We start from the raw sequence: 17,400 nt of genomic DNA on the forward strand, positions 1-17,400 counted from the left end.
GGAACTTGCAGGCCGGGGGCGGGGCCCGAAAGGGGCGGGGCGCGCAGTGACGTAGGGGCGGGGCAGAGAAAGAATGGGTCCCTAGCACCGCAAGTAGCTATTCCGTCCAGACCGCTGGGGGGAGAAAAGCCACCAGCCCAGCAAGTGTGAATCCAGTTAGTTTGGGACTGAGGCGGAGCTGCGGTTGGCACTCGGAGAGCGAGCTTTAACAACCATCTTGGGGTTGCGCATCTTAGTGTACACAAATCCCGGGGATACTTTTCTACTTTAATTAAACATAAGATAAGCACTAAACTTGTAGAAATTTTTTTACTGCTGTGCAATTGCAATAATGTGTATTTAAGGAGTGTATATGCCACATCTCAGATCAAGAAGTCACTCCTTGTGGGATAGCCTGATGCCAGCACAGTAGAGCTGCATGTCTATCAATACATCGGATAGTCAGATCTGAAACCACAGTCTGAAAAAGGAAAATGTTAAATAAAGTTTGCAAAATGTAAACTCTTAAAAAAGAAAAGAAAAAAAGATCTGTGTTTTACTGGATATCTTCGTCAATGTGCCTGCTTAGTCACGTCGGACTCTTTGCGACCCCATGGATTATATATATAGCCCACCAGGCTCCTCTGTCCATGGAATTTTCCAAGCAAGAATACTGGAGAGGGTTGCCATTTCCTCCTCCAGGTGATCTTCTCGACCCAGTGATCGAACCTGCATCTCCTGAGTCTCTTGTGTTGGCAAGCAGATTCTTTACCACTGTATCACCCATCTATCTAGTCAATAGTTCAGGTAAGTATGTTGTTTTTGTACAGTCTCAACAGTTCTGTCCAATTCTTTGCAACCCCATGGACCGCAGCATGCCAGGCTTCCCTGTCCTTCACTATATCCTGGAGTTTGCTCAAACTCATGTCCATTGAATTGATGATGCTATCCAACCATCTCGTCCTCTGTCACCCCCTTCTCCTCCTGCCCTCAGTCGTTCCCAGCATCAGGTTCTTTCAGTGAATTTGCTCTTTGCATTAGGTGGCCAAAGTATTAGAGCTTCAGTTTCAGCATCAGTCCTTCCAATTCAGGGTTGGTTTCCTTTAGGACTCTATTAGCCTTTGCCCTGCTTCATTCCGTGCTCCAAGGCCAAATTTGCCAGTTACTCCAGGTGTTTCTTGACTTCCTACTTTTGCATTCCAGTCCCCTAGAATGAAAAGGACATCTTTTTTGGGTGTTAGTTCTAAAAGGTCTTGTAGGTCTTCATAGAACCGATTAACTTCGGCTTCTTCAGCATTACTGGTTGGGGCATAGGCCTGGATTACTGTAATATTGAATGGTTTGCCTTGGAAACGAACAGAAATCATCCTGTCATTTTTAAGATTGCATCCAAGTACTGCATTTCGGACTCTTTTGTTGACCATGATGGCTACTCCATTTCTTCTAAGGGATTCCTGCCCACAGTAGTAGATATAATGGTCGTCTGAGTTAAATTCACCCATTCCAGTCCATTTTAATTCACTGATTCCTAGAATGTCAACGTTCACTCTTGCCATCTCCTGTTTGACCACTTCCAATTTGCCTTGATTCATGGACCTAGCATTCCAGGTTCCTATGCAATACTGCTCTTTACAGCACCGGACCTTGCTTCTATCACTGGTCACATCCACAACTGGGTATTGGTTTTGCTTTTGCTCCATCCCTTTATTCCTTCTATAGTTATTTCTCCACTGAGCTCCAGTAGCATACTGGGCACCTACTGACCTGGGGAATTCCTCATTCAGTATCCTATCATTTTGCCCTTTGTTACTGTTCATGGGGTTCTCAAGGCAAGTATACTGAAGTGGTTTGCCATTCCCTTCTCCAGTGAACCACATTCGGCTGTGGAATGAAGCAGGGCAAAGGCTAATAGAGTTTTGTCAAGAGAATGCACTGGTCATAGCAAACACCCTCTTCCAACAGCACAAGAGAAGACTCTACACATGGACATCACCAGATGGTCAACACCGAAATCAGATTGATTATATTCTTTGCAACCAAAGATGGAGAAGCTGTATACAGTTAGCGAAAACAAGACCAGGAGCTGACTGTGGCTCAGATCATGAACTCCTTATTGTGAAGTTCAGACTTAAATTGAAGAAAGTAGGGAAAACCACTAGACCATTCAGATATGACCTCAATCAAATCCCTTATGATTATACAGTGGAAGTGAGAAATAGATTTAAGGGACTAGATCTGATTGATAGAGTGCCTGATGAACTCTGGACGGAGGTTCGTGACATTGTACAGGAGACAGGGACCAAGACCATCCCCATGGAAAAGAAATGCAAAAGAGCGAAATGGCTGTCTGAGGAGGCCTTACAAATAGCTGTGAAAAGAAGAGAGGCGAAAAGCAAAGGAGAAAAGGAAAGATATAAGCATCTGAATGCAGAGTTCCAAAGAATAGCAAGGAGAGATAAGAAAGCCTTCCTCAGTGATCAATGCAAAGAAATAGAGGAAAACAACAGAATAGGAAAAACAAGAGAGCTCTTCAAGAAAATTAGAGATTCCAAGGGAACATTTCATGCAAAGATGGGCTCGATAAAGGACAGAAATGGTATGGACCTAACAGAAGCAGAAGATATTAAGAAGAGGTGGCAGGAATACACAGAAGAACTGTACAAAAAAGATCTTCACGACCAAGATAGTCACGATAACGTGATCACTGACCTAGAGCCAGACATCTTGGAATGTGAAGTCCAGTGGGCCTTAGAAAGCGTCACTACGAACAAAGCTAGTGGAGGTGATGGAATTCCAGTTGAGCTATTTCAAGTCTTGAAAGATGATGCTGTGAAAGTGCTGCACTCAATATGCCAGCAGATTTGGAAAACTCAGCAGTGGCCACAGGACTGGAAGAGGTCAGTCTTCATTCCCATCCCAAAGAAAGGCAATGCCAAAGAATGCTCAAACTACCGCACAATTGCACTCATCTCACACGCTAGTAAAGTCATGCTCAAAATTCTCCAAGCCAGGCTTCAGCAGTATGTAAACCGTGAACTCCCAGATGTTCAAGCAGGTTTTAGAAAAGGCAGAGGCACCAGAGATCAAATTGCCAACATCCGCTGGATCATGGAGAAAGCAAGAGAGTTTCAGAAAAACATCTATTTCTGCTTCATTGACTATGCCAAAGCCTTTGACTGTGTCGATCACAATAAACTGTGGAACATTCTGAAAGAGATGGGAATCCCAGACCACCTGACCTGCCTCTTGAGAAACCTGTATGCAGGTCAGGAAGCAACTGTTAGAACTGGACATGGAACAACAGACTGGTTCCAAATAGGAAAAGGTGTACGTCAAGGTTGTATATTGTCACCTTGCTTATTTAACTTCTATGCAGAGTACATCATGAGGAACGCTGGGCTGGAAGAAGCACAAGCTGGAATCAAGATTGCCGGGAGAAATATCAATAACCTCAGATATGCAGATGACACTACCCTTATGGCAGAAAGTGAAGAGGAACTCAAAAGCCTCTTGATGAAAGTGAAAGAGGAGAGTGAAAAGGTTGGCTTGAAGCTCAACATTCAGAAAACAAAGATCATGGCATCTGGTCCCATCACTTCATGGGAAATAGATGGAAAAACAGTGGAAACAGTGTCAGACTTTGTTTTTTTGGGCTCCAAAATCACTGCAGATGCTGATTGCAGCCATGAAATTAAAAGACGCTTGCTCCTTGGAAGGAAAGTTATGACCAACCTTGATAGTATATTAAAAAGCAGAGACATTACTTTGCCAACCAAGGTCCGTCTAGTCAAGGCAATGGTTTTTCCCGTGGTCATGTATGGATGTGAGAGTTGGACTGTGAAGAAGGCTGACCGCCGAAGAATCGATGCTTTTGAACTGTGGTGTTGGAGAAGACTCTTGAGAGTCCCTTATACTGCAAGGAGATCCAACCAGTCCATTCTAGAGGAGATCAATCCTGGATATTCATTGGAGGGACTGATGCTAAAGCTGAAACTGCAATACTTTGGCCACCTCATGCGACGAGTTGACTCACTGGAAAAGACTCTGATGCTGGGAAAGGTTGGGGGCGGGAGGAGAAGGGGACGACGGAGAATGAGATGGCTGGATGGCATCACCGACTCTGTGGACATGAGTTTGAGTGAACTCCGGGAGTTGGTGATGGACAGGGAGGCCTGGCGTGCTGTGATTCATGGGGTCGCGGAGAGTCGGACACGACTGAGCGACTGAACTGAACTTCCTTTAGGACTGACTGGTTTGATAAGTATGTAAATCCTACATATCTGATAGTGGAAAGTCCAAGACAAAAGGAATGCGTGTGATAGACCTGGGGCTGTATTAACTGATAAGGAAACTCCAGTCTGTGAGGTGCCTGAAGCCAGTATGATAACTTGTTGTTTAGTTGTGTCCAACTCTTTTGTGACCTCATGGATTATAGCTCACCATTCTCCTCTGTCCATGGAATTTCCCAGGCAAGAATATTGGAGTGGGTTGCCATTTCCTTCTCCAGCTTCCTGACCCAGGGAAGCTGGGATCAAAACCGTGTCTCCTGCATTGGCAGAATTCTTAACAGCTGGACCACCAGGGAAGTCCAGATTGATTGACTTTAAATAGAAACTTTTATTTTGCCACTGTTCTGTCCCTTTAATTAAATAGATTGAACCCTGCTGTTTTCGATGGGCTGTGTAGAGGATTCACGACACTTCATTAAGCCTCTCTTGGGCCTGGCAGCCTGAGTGCAGTGTAGTGCTTCATGTCATCTCCTCTAATGTGGTCACCTCTAAGGGACCAGGTTTCCAGTACATGCTGCTGCTGCTAAGTCACTTCAGTGGTGTCCATGCTAGTGTCCTCAAAATCCCCAGAAGAGTGCTAAGCAGGTACCCCTGCTGTTGGATCTTTAAACATAATGAAGTGGAAATGTGCCCTTCCATTCACTTATTCAATAGAAGTTTAATAAAAATACAGGCTGAATGGTGTTTCCTTTTCTATAGGATGCTTTTGAGTGTGTAGGCCAGAATCTCACTTTTGCTTTAAAAGCTGATCTAATCCTTTCGTCAAATAATGCTTTGTGGACTCTCACTGTGTGCCGCTAGTATGCTCTTCAGCAGTATTGTTCTGTCAAAATTCAAGGCCTTTATTCTTCTTAAACTATTGCACTAGCACTATTAATTACTCCCCAAATTTGATACCATCTATAAATTTAACAAATTTTGCTGAAAGACTCATTTGAGATTGTTAATGATAAAATGCCAGCCCTATGCTTCTTCAAATCCCCTAGCTGCTGCTGCTGCTTTTTTTTTTTTTTTTTTAATATTTTGGACATGTCACATGGGATCTCAGTTCCCTGACTGGGGTTCAAACCTGCGCCCCATGCATTGGCAGTACAGAGTCTTAACCACTGGACCACCAGGGAAGTCCGAAATCCTGTAGCATTCTTAAATTTTCTTTTAAAATTTACTTTTTACTTACAACCCTTGGGCCAATTTTATTTTTTAGGAAAGGATGACTTTAGGAAAGGATTGCATTTCTGTTGATACAGAGGCATTTGTGTGTGTGTGTGCATACGCTCTCCATCTTTCAGGCCCCATGGACTATAGCCCTCCAGGCTCCTCTGTCCATGGGATTCTCCAAGCAAGAATACTGGAGCGGGTTGCCATTTCCTCCTCCAGGGGATGTTCCTGACCTAAGGATAGGACCCACGTCTCTTGTGTCTCCTGCATTAGCAGGCAGATTTTTTACCACTGGCACCACCTGGGAAGCCCCCTAAGGCCTTGTGGTCAGCATGTAATCCTGAATTCTGGAACCTATGGTGGTTCAGAGGTTAAAGTGTCTGCCTGGAATGCAGGAGACCCAGGTTTGATCCCTGGGTTGGGAAGATCCCCTGGAGAAGGAAATGGCTAATCCACTCCAGTACTCTCGCCTGGAGAATCCCATGGAGGGAGGAGCCTGGTAGACTACAGTCCGTGGGGTTGCAAAGAGTCGGGCACGACTGAGCGACTTCACGATGAATATAAATGTTGCCTTACACGGGAGAAGGGTCTCTGCAGATGTGATTGATTAAGGGTACTGAGGTGGCGAGATTATCCTGGATTACCCAGGTGAGCCCTGAACACAATCACAGATGTCCTTGTAAGAGAGAGAGGGAGGGGGAGCTGACACCGGCAGAGAGAAACGTGATCACGGACGCAGAGAGTGCCGCGATGGAGCCACACACCAGCGAGTTCCTGACAGCTCCCCGGAGCCAGGAGGACATTCTCCCCTCCCTTAGCTTCAGCACGAACTGAATTTGGACTTCTCATCTCCAACACCAGGAGAGGATAAATTTTTCTTGTTTACAGGCACTGAGTCTGTGGTCATCTTTTACAGCTTCAACAGGAAAGTAATACCTTGTTTTCACTCAGAGCACGTGTAAGAGAACCTGAGAAACAAATGCCGGAAAGACTTTTTTTGTCTGGGTTGCATTTTCATGAAATGCTCAGACTTACAAAAATATATGATAAGGTAATAGACGCCGTGGAACTTACTTTACTGGCCTAAAAACAAAACATTTCAAGTACATTTGAATTCTTCCAGACACCCTTCCTCCGCTATGTTCCTCTCGATCCATCTCTGAGGTAAGTCACTCTCTGAATTTGGTTGTCATTGCTCCAATACATATCTTTAAATTTTTGCTATGTTGTATTCCTAAAATATATTCAATTCTTGAAAACTTTATAAAAACATGAACATTCTATCTTGCTATATGATATATATATATATGAATATATATTGTTTTGCAATTTGCTTTTTTTGGTAATTATCTGAGCTATTTCCTTGAATACTTTCTACACTCAAAGTAGCATATTGGACAATGTGGATGATACTAGACAAATCAGACAGGAAATGTTTGCACCAACATTATCCTGTTAAAAGAGCTATTACAGTATTTCCCCATGGTTTTAAAGGAAGGCTCCTACTCAGTAAGGTCAATCAAAAAAATGCAGAAAGCTTCAAATAAGAGTTTATTGGGGGGCTTAAGAATTGCAATTCTGGAGACAGATTTGGGTAAAACCAGAAGAGTGTTCTGGTGAAGAGAAAGTGTCAGGGGCTTATAAAGACAAAGCCATGACAGAAGAGTACAAAGTACAGAGCCATGTACTCTGACAGAAGAAAGGGAATATTTATCCTGAAGGGATGGATGTCACAAGTTGCTTTAAGGTAAGGGTCCATTAAATATCTTGAATTTCTGGAACTTTGGGCAGATGCTCTGGATGCCTGTGTTAACACAGTAAGTGGTCAAAGGTCAGATTTCCATCTGGGCTGAGATGTACACAAGGCATACTTCCTCAGTGGCCTCCCAGCTGTGTTTTATTTAAAGAAAGTTTTTTTAGATCCCACCACTCGGCTTAAAGGATCTTAGTCCCCCGACAAGGGATCAAACCCGACCCCCGGGTGGTAAAAGCTCAGAGTCCTAACCACTGGACTGCCAGGGAATTACCCTGGCTACACTTAAAGAGGTCTCCTAGCAACACTGACTCCATTTTTATTTTTCTTGCGCATTATCTACCATCTGATATCTAAATATGTGACTATAACTTTGAGTTAATAACACGCCTATCTCTCTTGTTACACTGATGCAGTTTAAAGCATGTGATTCTCTCAGAGCAAACATCCTTTTATCATTTTGAGAAATCTTTTCATTGGCAACACCAGGTATCATCATTTTCTATACTTTACTCCTAACACCTGTAAGGCAATAGAACTCCCACTTATCTTTACAAGATTTTCAAGGTAAATATGATGATACTTCTCAAAATTAAGAATTGTTTACAACTTAATCACAGAAAAAATACTCACAAAATCGACACATTCAGATCAATATGTTAAATTGTGTGTGACACTGATGTTTTGGCAAACTTGGTCACTATTCACAGTCTGAAGAGGATGCCTTTAGCAGCTGCATGCATCTCTGGGTTTGCTTGCCTCTCCCACCAGTTTTCTCTATTGTAAACTTCCATCTCTGTGGCACAGTGTGAAGTCATCTGGCTTTCATTCGGCCCAGCACTACCAATAGGCCCAAGCAGAAGAGGCTCCTGCCTCTGCCTTTTAGATGCTCTGCCTTTTAGATGCCCCGCCTTTTAGATGCTCTTGCATAATACACACGTGTACACACACATGTTTTTTAATTGGGGGTTATTACTTTACAATATTGTAGTGGTTTTTGCTCGACATGAATCAGCCATGGGTGTACATGTGTCCCCCATCCTGAACCCCCGCCCCACCTCCCTCCCCATTCCATCCCTCAGGGTTTGTCCCGGTGTACCGGCTTTGAGTGCCCTGTTTCATGCATCAAACTTGGACTGGTGATCTATTTCACATATGGTAATATACATGTTTCAATGCTGTTCTCTCAAATCATCCCACCCTCGTCCTCTCCCACGAGCCTAAAAGTCTGTTCTTTATATTTGTGTCTCTTTTGCTGTCTTGCATATAGGGTCATCATAGCCATCTTTCTAAATTCCATATATATGTGTTAGTATACTGTATTGGTGTTTTTCTTTCTGACTTACTTCACTCTGTATAATAGGCTCCAGTTTCATCCACCTCATTGGAACTGGTTTAAATGCATTCTTTTTAATAGCTGTGCAATATTCCATTCACATGCACGTTCTTTAAGGAACAGATGAGAACTTCTGGTAATTGGCACTGGCCCAACACAACCCAGAGCCTAGAACATCTGCTACTAACACTACTCAAGCCCCATGGAAACACTTCATATCTCTTGCCCTCTGCTTCTAAAGCGAAAGGCAGTTAGGCTGAAATGCTGTGCAGGTTTATCAGTCTTGTCCCCATTGATGTCTGGGTTGGGGAAAAACTCAGTCTTCCTCCTGTGTGTCTCCTTTACACTACTGTCACACTCACAACACTTCTGACAGCAGAAGGGGGGGTTTCACACAGTCCTGAGATACCAATTGTGCTGTGCTCAGTCATGTCCTGCTCTTTGTGATGCTATGGACTGTAGCCTGCCAGGCTCCTCTGTCCAGGGGATTTCCCAGGCAAGAATACTGGCAGGGGTTGCCATTTCCTCCTCCAGGGGATCTTCCCGACCCACAGATTAAACCTGCGGCTCCTGCATCGGCAGCCAGATTCTTCTTTACCGCTGAGCTACCTGGGAAGCTGGATACCAGCTGAGTGCTCTACAATTTAACTCCATTCTGACACCATCCACCTAAAGATAGCTTTAGACCCTACAGGGTAAGGGTTCAGTCTCAGGAGACTGCCCCCAGCACCACCCCCAGTCCCCCCAGTCACAAGTAGGTTACCCACAACTTCTGTCTGACTTGGCTACAAATTGGCGGTTCCTGTTACCTCCTTTCCACCAGGATTTGATTATATGCTAGAAGAACTCAAAGAACTCAGGGAAATATCTTTGTTTAGCAGTTTATTAAAGATTGTGATAAAGAATACAGTTGAACAACCAGATAGAGATACATAAGGTGAGGTCTGGAAGGATCCTGAGCTTAGGAGCTTCCGTCACTGTGGAGTTGGAGTGTATCCCCTCCTGGTATGTGGGGACTTCACCAGCCTGGCAGCTTTCCAGATCCCATACTTTGGGATGTTTATGGAGGCCTCATCATGTAGGCATGGTGAATCATTAATTCCATTTCCATCCCCTCTCCCCTCTCTGGAGACTGGGGAATAGGTCTGAAAATCCCAAACTTCTGATCATGACTTGGTCTTTCCAGTGGTGATTTAACTACCATCAGGAGCTCACCCAGAATCACCTCATTAGAACAAACCCACTCCTATTACCCAGAAAGTTCCAATGGATTTAAGAACCCTGTTTCAGAAACCAGAGCCTAAGGCCAACAATTGCAACAGCAGATACTCCTAGTGTTCTTATCACTTAGGAATTCACAAGAGTTTCAGGAACTCTGTGCCAGGAATGAGGTGGGGAGTGGAAGGCAGAAACCAATATATATTTTTTCTATTTTCTCACAAGGTCAAAAATGGACACTGCCTTTTGGTGCAAGGAATAGTTAAGGAGCAGAAGTCATTAGGTAAGAAAGAAAACAAATTATTAACTTCTAAATACCAGATAAATTCATAAATTCTTGCACAACTAACAGTCATTTCTCTTTAGTGCTGAATGTCCATTTCTTTGCTTTTCTTATTCTCATTTGTGATTCTGGAGTTGCTTATGAGTTAGTACAGTTGGACTATGGCTGAGGGACATTTTTGCAATATTAAACAATTAATAGTCCTCACATATTTGTATATGTATCAGTTTATATGTACTGTGAGAGTGAAAGTGGCTCAGTCGTGTCCGACTCTTTGCAACCCCATGGACTATACAGTCCATGGAATTCTCCAGGCCAGAATAGTGGAGTGAGTAGCCTTGCCTTTCTCCAGGGGATCTTCCCAACCCAGAGTGAAGCATAATACTGATTCTTTACTGTCCGCCTCTAGTTATTGCTTTAAGAGATGGTAAAAATTGCAATATAAGTGATAATTTATGATATAAAATATATTTTAATATCTATGACAATCATTTATCATATGTATCCCCATCTCAGTGTTTTAATATGATATGTAAAATTTGGTTCATTTCTGAATCTAAATATTAAGAATTTAATCAGCAACTTCAGTTGTTTACTTACCAGAGAATATGTTTTCTTCAAATTGAAATTAATTTTTTAAAACTGTCTTGAGAAGTACAATCACTTAGGAGACTTTGTCCAGTTTGACATCACTTTTGTAAAATTAAACAAGGAGGCCATTAGGCTGAGGTGGCTCTAAAGCTGTGGCAAACCCAAATGTAAGCCTGTAAATGACTCAAGGTTATGAAATTGAACAACCAATCACTAACAGCCAAGTAGTCTTTAAGTTATAGACAACCCATCATTTCTTTACTTCGGCCTTTTCTCTATAAAATCTCTCCCCAGCTCCTATCCACGGAGTACTCCTAACCACTTCCGGTTTGGCGCTGCCTGATTCACATTGATTTTTGCTTGAATAAACTCTTAGAATTTTTAAAAAATACTCTTAGAACTCTTAATACACCTCAGTTTATCTTTTGTTTTAATTGGAGCATGGTTGCTTTTCAGTGCTGTGTTAGCTCCTGCTGAAGAGCACGGTGAATCAGCTCTGTGTACACATATACCCGCTCTTCTTGGCATTCCCTTCCCATTCAGGTCCCAGAGTAATGAGTAGAGTTCCCTGTGCTATACAGTCGTTCTCTGTAGTCATCTTATACATAGTAGTTTTATATGCCAATCCCAATCTCCCAGTTACCTCGGTTTATCTTTGAACATACCATTTATGTGAAAAATCTTATCATCTTATAATGTAAATATTTTGCTGCTATAAAGGCGAGAGTGATTTTATAAACTGTTTACATATTTATTTTGCTACTCATATTTAATATCAACAGAACCCCCAGACATGAAAAATAAAGTTTGTTTTCCTTGATATTTAGCCAGCTTTCAGTCATTTGGGGGCTTCCCAGGTGGCACTGTGGTCAAGGATCTGCCTGCCAATGCAGGAGACACAGATTCTATCCCTGAGTCAGAAAGATCCCCTGGAGAAGGAAATGGTGACCTACTGCAGTTTTCTTGCCGGGAAAATTTCCGTGGACAGAGGAGCCTGGCAGGCTACAGTCCATGGGGTTGCAAAGCACTGGACATGACTGAGCACACACGCACACAGTCATCTGGATCTATAATCTGGCTGTGTGTGTGTGTTAGTCACTCAGTCATGTCGTATTCTTTGCAATCCTGTGGACTAGAGCCTGCCAGGCTCCTCTGTGCATGGAATTCTCCAGGCAAGAATACTGGAGTGGGTTGCCATTCCCTTCTCCAGGGGATCATCCCAACCCAGGGATCAAACCCGAGTCTCCCGCATTTCCAGCAGACTCTTTATCATCTGAGTCACCAGGGAAGCCCATAAATCTGGGTCCTGAGTGTAACTTTCAGCACCATCTTGCTACACTGCTCAGCAGTTAGAAAGACAAGGCCTTATGCCTGCACAGTCTCCCTACCTCTGTATAATGAAGATGAGTCTGTGGGCCTGCGTGATCGTTTATCACCCTGTGTATAAAGCACAGAAGAGGCTGGGCAGAGCAGGCCTGCCCTGAGGGATCTGCGAAGAGCTGGTGGCGTTCAAAGGTTTTGGGAAGGCTCGGGAGCTCTGCCTTAGGGAAGCAGGAACTCTGCTCCTCTTCTAATTTAGAGCTTTTCCTGCATCTTTAGAGAGTAGTGTTTTTTTCCTTTCCACCTTTTTTTCCTTTTCATTATCATTACCTCTAGAGGGGAACGGTTAATGAGGTTTCAGATTTCCCAAGCAAAAATAAATAACTAAATACTAAGTGGGGCTGAGCTATATACCAGGCCACAGCCATTGTAATGTCTAAGACTGTTTGCTTCCCTCACCACCACCCAAGATCTGGTTTTCACCTTGCCTCTTTGGGAATGCACGTTATTGAAGGATGCTGCTGCTGCTGCTGGGAACGTTGCTTGCCACCAAGAGATGCTCTCTTCTTAGACTTTCCCCTGCCTGCTTGTATTTCTCATCTTCTGAATCCCTAAGGATGAGTTCAGCTGCACGTTACAGGGATCCCCATTAAACTGCCTGAGACTTTAGGGATGTGTGTGTGTGTTTAAAAATATTTGGCTGCGCTGGGTCTTAACTTGGTGGCAGCTCACAAGATCTTCGATCTTTTGACAAGGCATGCAGAATCTTTTGGAGAAGGAAATGGCAGCCCACTCCAGTGTTCTTGCCTGGAGAATCCCAGAGACGGCGGAGCCTGGTGGGCTACCATCTATGGGGTCGCACAGAGTCAGACACGACTGAAGTGACTTAGCAGCAGCAGCAGAATCTTTAGTTGCAGCATTCAAACTTAGTTGCAGCATGTGGGATCTAGTTCCCTGGCCTGAGACTGAACGCAGTCCCCCTGTATCGGAGTGCAGAGTCTTAGCCACTGGACCACTGGGGAAGTCCTGGGATGTGCATTTTCCATTTAAGAGGTCCGGAGTTACGTGCAGGGGCTCAATGACGCCATCAAAGACACTTTCCATTTATGCCCTCAGTGATCCTCGGGGTGTTGGGAACGTCTCGCTGGTGGCCACAAGATGGCGGTAGCAGCCCCAGGCATCAGGGCCTCCCAAGGCTGCATCTGAAGGGAGAGGAAGACAGACAGGACCACAAGCAGTCATGAGGGGCAAAGGAGGGGCAGGCAACTCACAGGTGCTCACATTTCTTTCTCTCCTTCTTGCTGACTTCCTCCCTCCTTTGCCTTTCAGCTTTACCTGAAGTAGCATTCTGCTAACCCACAACACATCAGGATGCGTCTAGGTGGGAGGGGCACGAGCAGTAGAACTAACTGGTCAACCTCACTCAGGTTATTTAACACCGCTGAGCCTCAGCTTACACACTTATGAAGTGAGGGTCACAGACTAGATGCCTTATATAGGTAAGCTTTTTACTGAAGTATTACATAAGGGCTCACAGATCAGAAAGGTACTGCTTGAATTTTTACAAAGAACTAGCCCCCCATTAGGAAACAATATCATCGCCCCCAGAAACCCCCTCAAAGGCCACACTGTTCCACTTTTACCTCAGTACATCAGTTTTGTCTGTCTTTGAACTTTATACAAATGGAGTCAGCTGGAGACATTCTTTCATATCTGGCTTTTTTCACTCAACACTTTGTGAATTCAGTCACCATGTTGCATCTTTCTTTTTTTGGCCATGCTGTTCAGCTTGCAGGATCTCAGTTTCCCATACCAGTGACTGAACCCAGACCACCGCACACAGTGAAAGCTTAGAATCCTAACCACTGGGCCACCAGGGTTCTCCCCTCCACGCTGTCTCTTCATTCTCCTTGTGGTGTAACATTATATTTGTGTCACCACACTGTTGACAGTCAGGCAGGTTTTTTCTAGTTTTGGTTACTGTAAATATCTGCTTCTATGGAGATTCTTAAATCCATCTTTTCTTTTTTGGGGGAGGGAGCCATGCTGTGCTGCTTGTGGGATCCTAGCTCCTTGACCAGGGATGGAACCCCCTGCATTGGGAGCAAGGAGTCTTAACCACTGGGCTACGAGGGAAGTCCCTCTTGAATCCATCTTTTGGTGAATATACATATGCATTGTCTGTATGTTTTAGGAGTGGAACTGTTGGGTCATATGATGTCTGAATGTTCATTTTCTGTGGCTCAGAGGGTAAGGCATCTCCCTACAATGCAGGAGACCCGGGTTCAATCCCTGGGTCAGGAAGATCCCCTGGGGAAGGAAATGGCAACCCACTCCAGTACTCTTGCCTGGAAAATCCCACTGACTGAGAAGCCTGGTAGGCTATAGTCCATGGGGTCGCAGAGTCGGACACGACTGAGCGACTTCACTTCACTTCACTTTTAAAGATCACTCCTCGTGATGGAACCAAACACTATCACGGGTCATAGAGCTAATAAACAGGCTTTCCATTCTGTCCAAAGATTCACTAATAAGACTCAATATTAAGGCTTCCAGTACTTGTCAGCTCAATACCCTTCTCCAGCCCAACCTCTCAAATGGGCAGACACTACAAAGGAATACACATACGCATACGCACTCCAGAGCCATCTTGTAAAGACAGTCAGGTAACAGGTAGCCCTCTGTACTGGCAATGAATCACATTTCCGTGGCCAGATGAAGCTCCTGGAAGCTTGCAGGGTTAGCTAGAGAAGTCTGGGGGTGGGGGGCTCTGCAAAACATCTACTTCATTGTGAGGGTCTTTACAGCCAGAGCTGTGATACAAGTCTGTCAGCAGATAGTTTAGTTCATCTGAGCTCTTTGCCCAGATTTTAAGCACCTGGTAAATAGTCAATAAAAATAAGAATAAAATTTAGGGCAAAAGGACCAAATAATTAGAATTTTATAAGAGAAAATTGCCTTTCTAAGCAACTTTTCATCAAACAGGAAAAATTTCCAAAGTAACAAGTTTAAAAGTGCTGTTGACAAAAAGAGGCACATCAATATATGATTTAGAGAAATGGGTGGAGCTATGAGAAACAGCATTTCTCATAGTATAGTCTGTACAGACCAGAATCAGCATCAGCTAGGATGTTGTTTTAAGAAATGCAGATTCCAGACCCCATTATCCCTAAATCAGACTCTCTTAGGTAGGTCTAGAAAGTTGCATTTTAACAAACTCACTGGTGGTTCTTAGGCACCCACTCCACCATCTGTATTACACTGCCTGCTGCAGAGGGTCTCCATGCTTTCAAGCTAGGAGCTTCTACATGGAAAGATGAAACGATCCTATCACTTACCCACAAGCCTCTCTGTGTTTCTGGGGTAAGTTCTAATTTCTTTTTTGCAAAAGGCCTTTAGTGGACCTTCTGGCTTTTGCTTTTTCCTGGGACATCACTGGCTAAATTCAACTGTGCACACAATTTTGCCTCTATTGGCGACAGTGGCTTCTCAGTTGCCCCTCTTGTTGGAGGCGGCCCACTGTGGCTCTCTACTTGTCACTCTGAATGCTGAAAACCTCCTTTGTCCTCATCAGCCGTCCACTTCAGAAGTGGTGGTGGTATTTTGAGGCAGGGTTTGGGATGTCATATAAAATAAAGCCATGATTGTATGAAAAACCAGAAGAGGATAAGCAGCTAACACAAACATGAATAAGGCCTAAGCACATGCTGTACCAGGGGAGGGAAAGCGAGAATGCTTCGATGTGACTCTGCTTTGTTTCTGAGGTCTGGGTGCTTACGGAGAGCCCTGATAGACTTGCTATGAGGTTTCAGGATTCAGGCATACTTACCGAATTCTGGGGCCCAAGGCCCTGTCTTCTGAAAGGTTCCAGCCTAAGTGCCCAAGATTCCTTGTGGACAGGGATGAGGGGATTGGGAGGTGGGGGAAGGCCCCACGCTGTGTTCCTGGGTTCTGGTGGCACTTCCTCCATGCACACACATCCAGTGCATTTTCCTCAGAGCTGAGCCCTAGAAACCCAAGCTCCCCTCCATAAATTCCAGTCAACAGTACAGCCTTTTGCTCTGATACAGACACTTCACATTTCCTCTTTGCCACCATGTTGCTTTGAAATACTTTTAGTAGAAGCACAGGCACACAGTCCGGGACACTTGCTCTATTTCAGTGACAGTTTTCCACCACAAACAACACTGAAATACAACAGGAAACGGTGAATATGAATAGGCAGTCCTAGGCTAAATTTGAATGGTAGAAACTGTATTCCAAAATGTTTTCCATAGAAGTTCACTTTCTTTAGTTTTGATGACTACCCACTGGATCATTGTGGCCACAAGCCATTGACCAACCAGGAAACTGGAAAATAAACTGTTTCATATGGGTTTTCAGAGACTGTTTTGTTTTTGGTTTTTTTAAATGGTAGGAACATAGAAAAATGATACACTGACCCCAAATGAGCAAATAGAGGAGTTTGGAGAGTAGCATGTTTATGAAAGCTTTATGATTATCATTTCATAAGAATAGTAGAGAAAGCACAGAGGGAAAGAAAGGGGATTAAAATTTAGGGAACATCTATCCATGCCAGCATTTTGCTGGGAATGTTACATAGCAAATGCTATTTTATTCTCACAACCACCAAGTAAAGTAAGTTTTATTACCTGCTCCTTGCCCTTTTTGGTTTAGGATGTGGATTCATTTAGGTTAGGTAACTTGCTCATGCGGAGAAGGCAATGGCAAGCCACTCCAGTACTCTTGCCTAGAAAATCCCATGGACAGAGGAGCCTGGTAGGCTGCAGTCCGTGGGGTCGCTAAGGGTCGGACTCGACTGAGCGACTTCACTTTCACTTTTCACACATTGGAGAAGGAAATGGCAACCCACTCCAGTGTTCTTGCCTGGAGAATCCCAGGGACGGGGGAGCCTGGTGGGCTTCCGTCTGTGGGGTCACACAGAGTCGGACACGACTGAAGTGACTTAGCAGCAGCAGCAACTTGCTCATGGTCACCCACTTAGAGTTTGCAACCAGGAATTCAAATATTGGCCCTTTTTCACTCTTACCTGGCATTCTGAAGAGAAAGCTGTGTGGAGTCTGAATAAAATAAGATCTTGATTATGGGAAGGTGGCCTGGGTGTAAAAAAAAAAACCACCACCATTCAATAAAAAAAAATCTGTTGTACTTCTATAGAACTCTCATGTCTAGTTATATTCATGCTATTTGCTTTAATTGAAAGAACAGACAACAGGGTCTGTCATAGTTGTAAGCATCCCTTGAATATAAAAGTATTAATTCAACTCCAAGAGGACTGGGCATTGGCATTCCCGTGAGGTAGATTTAGTATTTAAAATTGTTCCCAGTATCCTCTGTGTCCTATTCTCCTCCACCAAGGTAGACCCACATTAGGGGTGGGGGGAAGGGAACAGATGATAACTTGAGGACAAAGGTCGGATGATTTAGACCAGGGGAAATAAGGGAAGGTCTC

This window comes from Moschus berezovskii, chromosome 7 (assembly GCF_049115385.1).
Source record: "Moschus berezovskii isolate FMDL1 chromosome 7, NW_MosBer_1.0, whole genome shotgun sequence".
Classification (NCBI taxonomy): Eukaryota; Metazoa; Chordata; class Mammalia; order Artiodactyla; family Moschidae; genus Moschus; species Moschus berezovskii.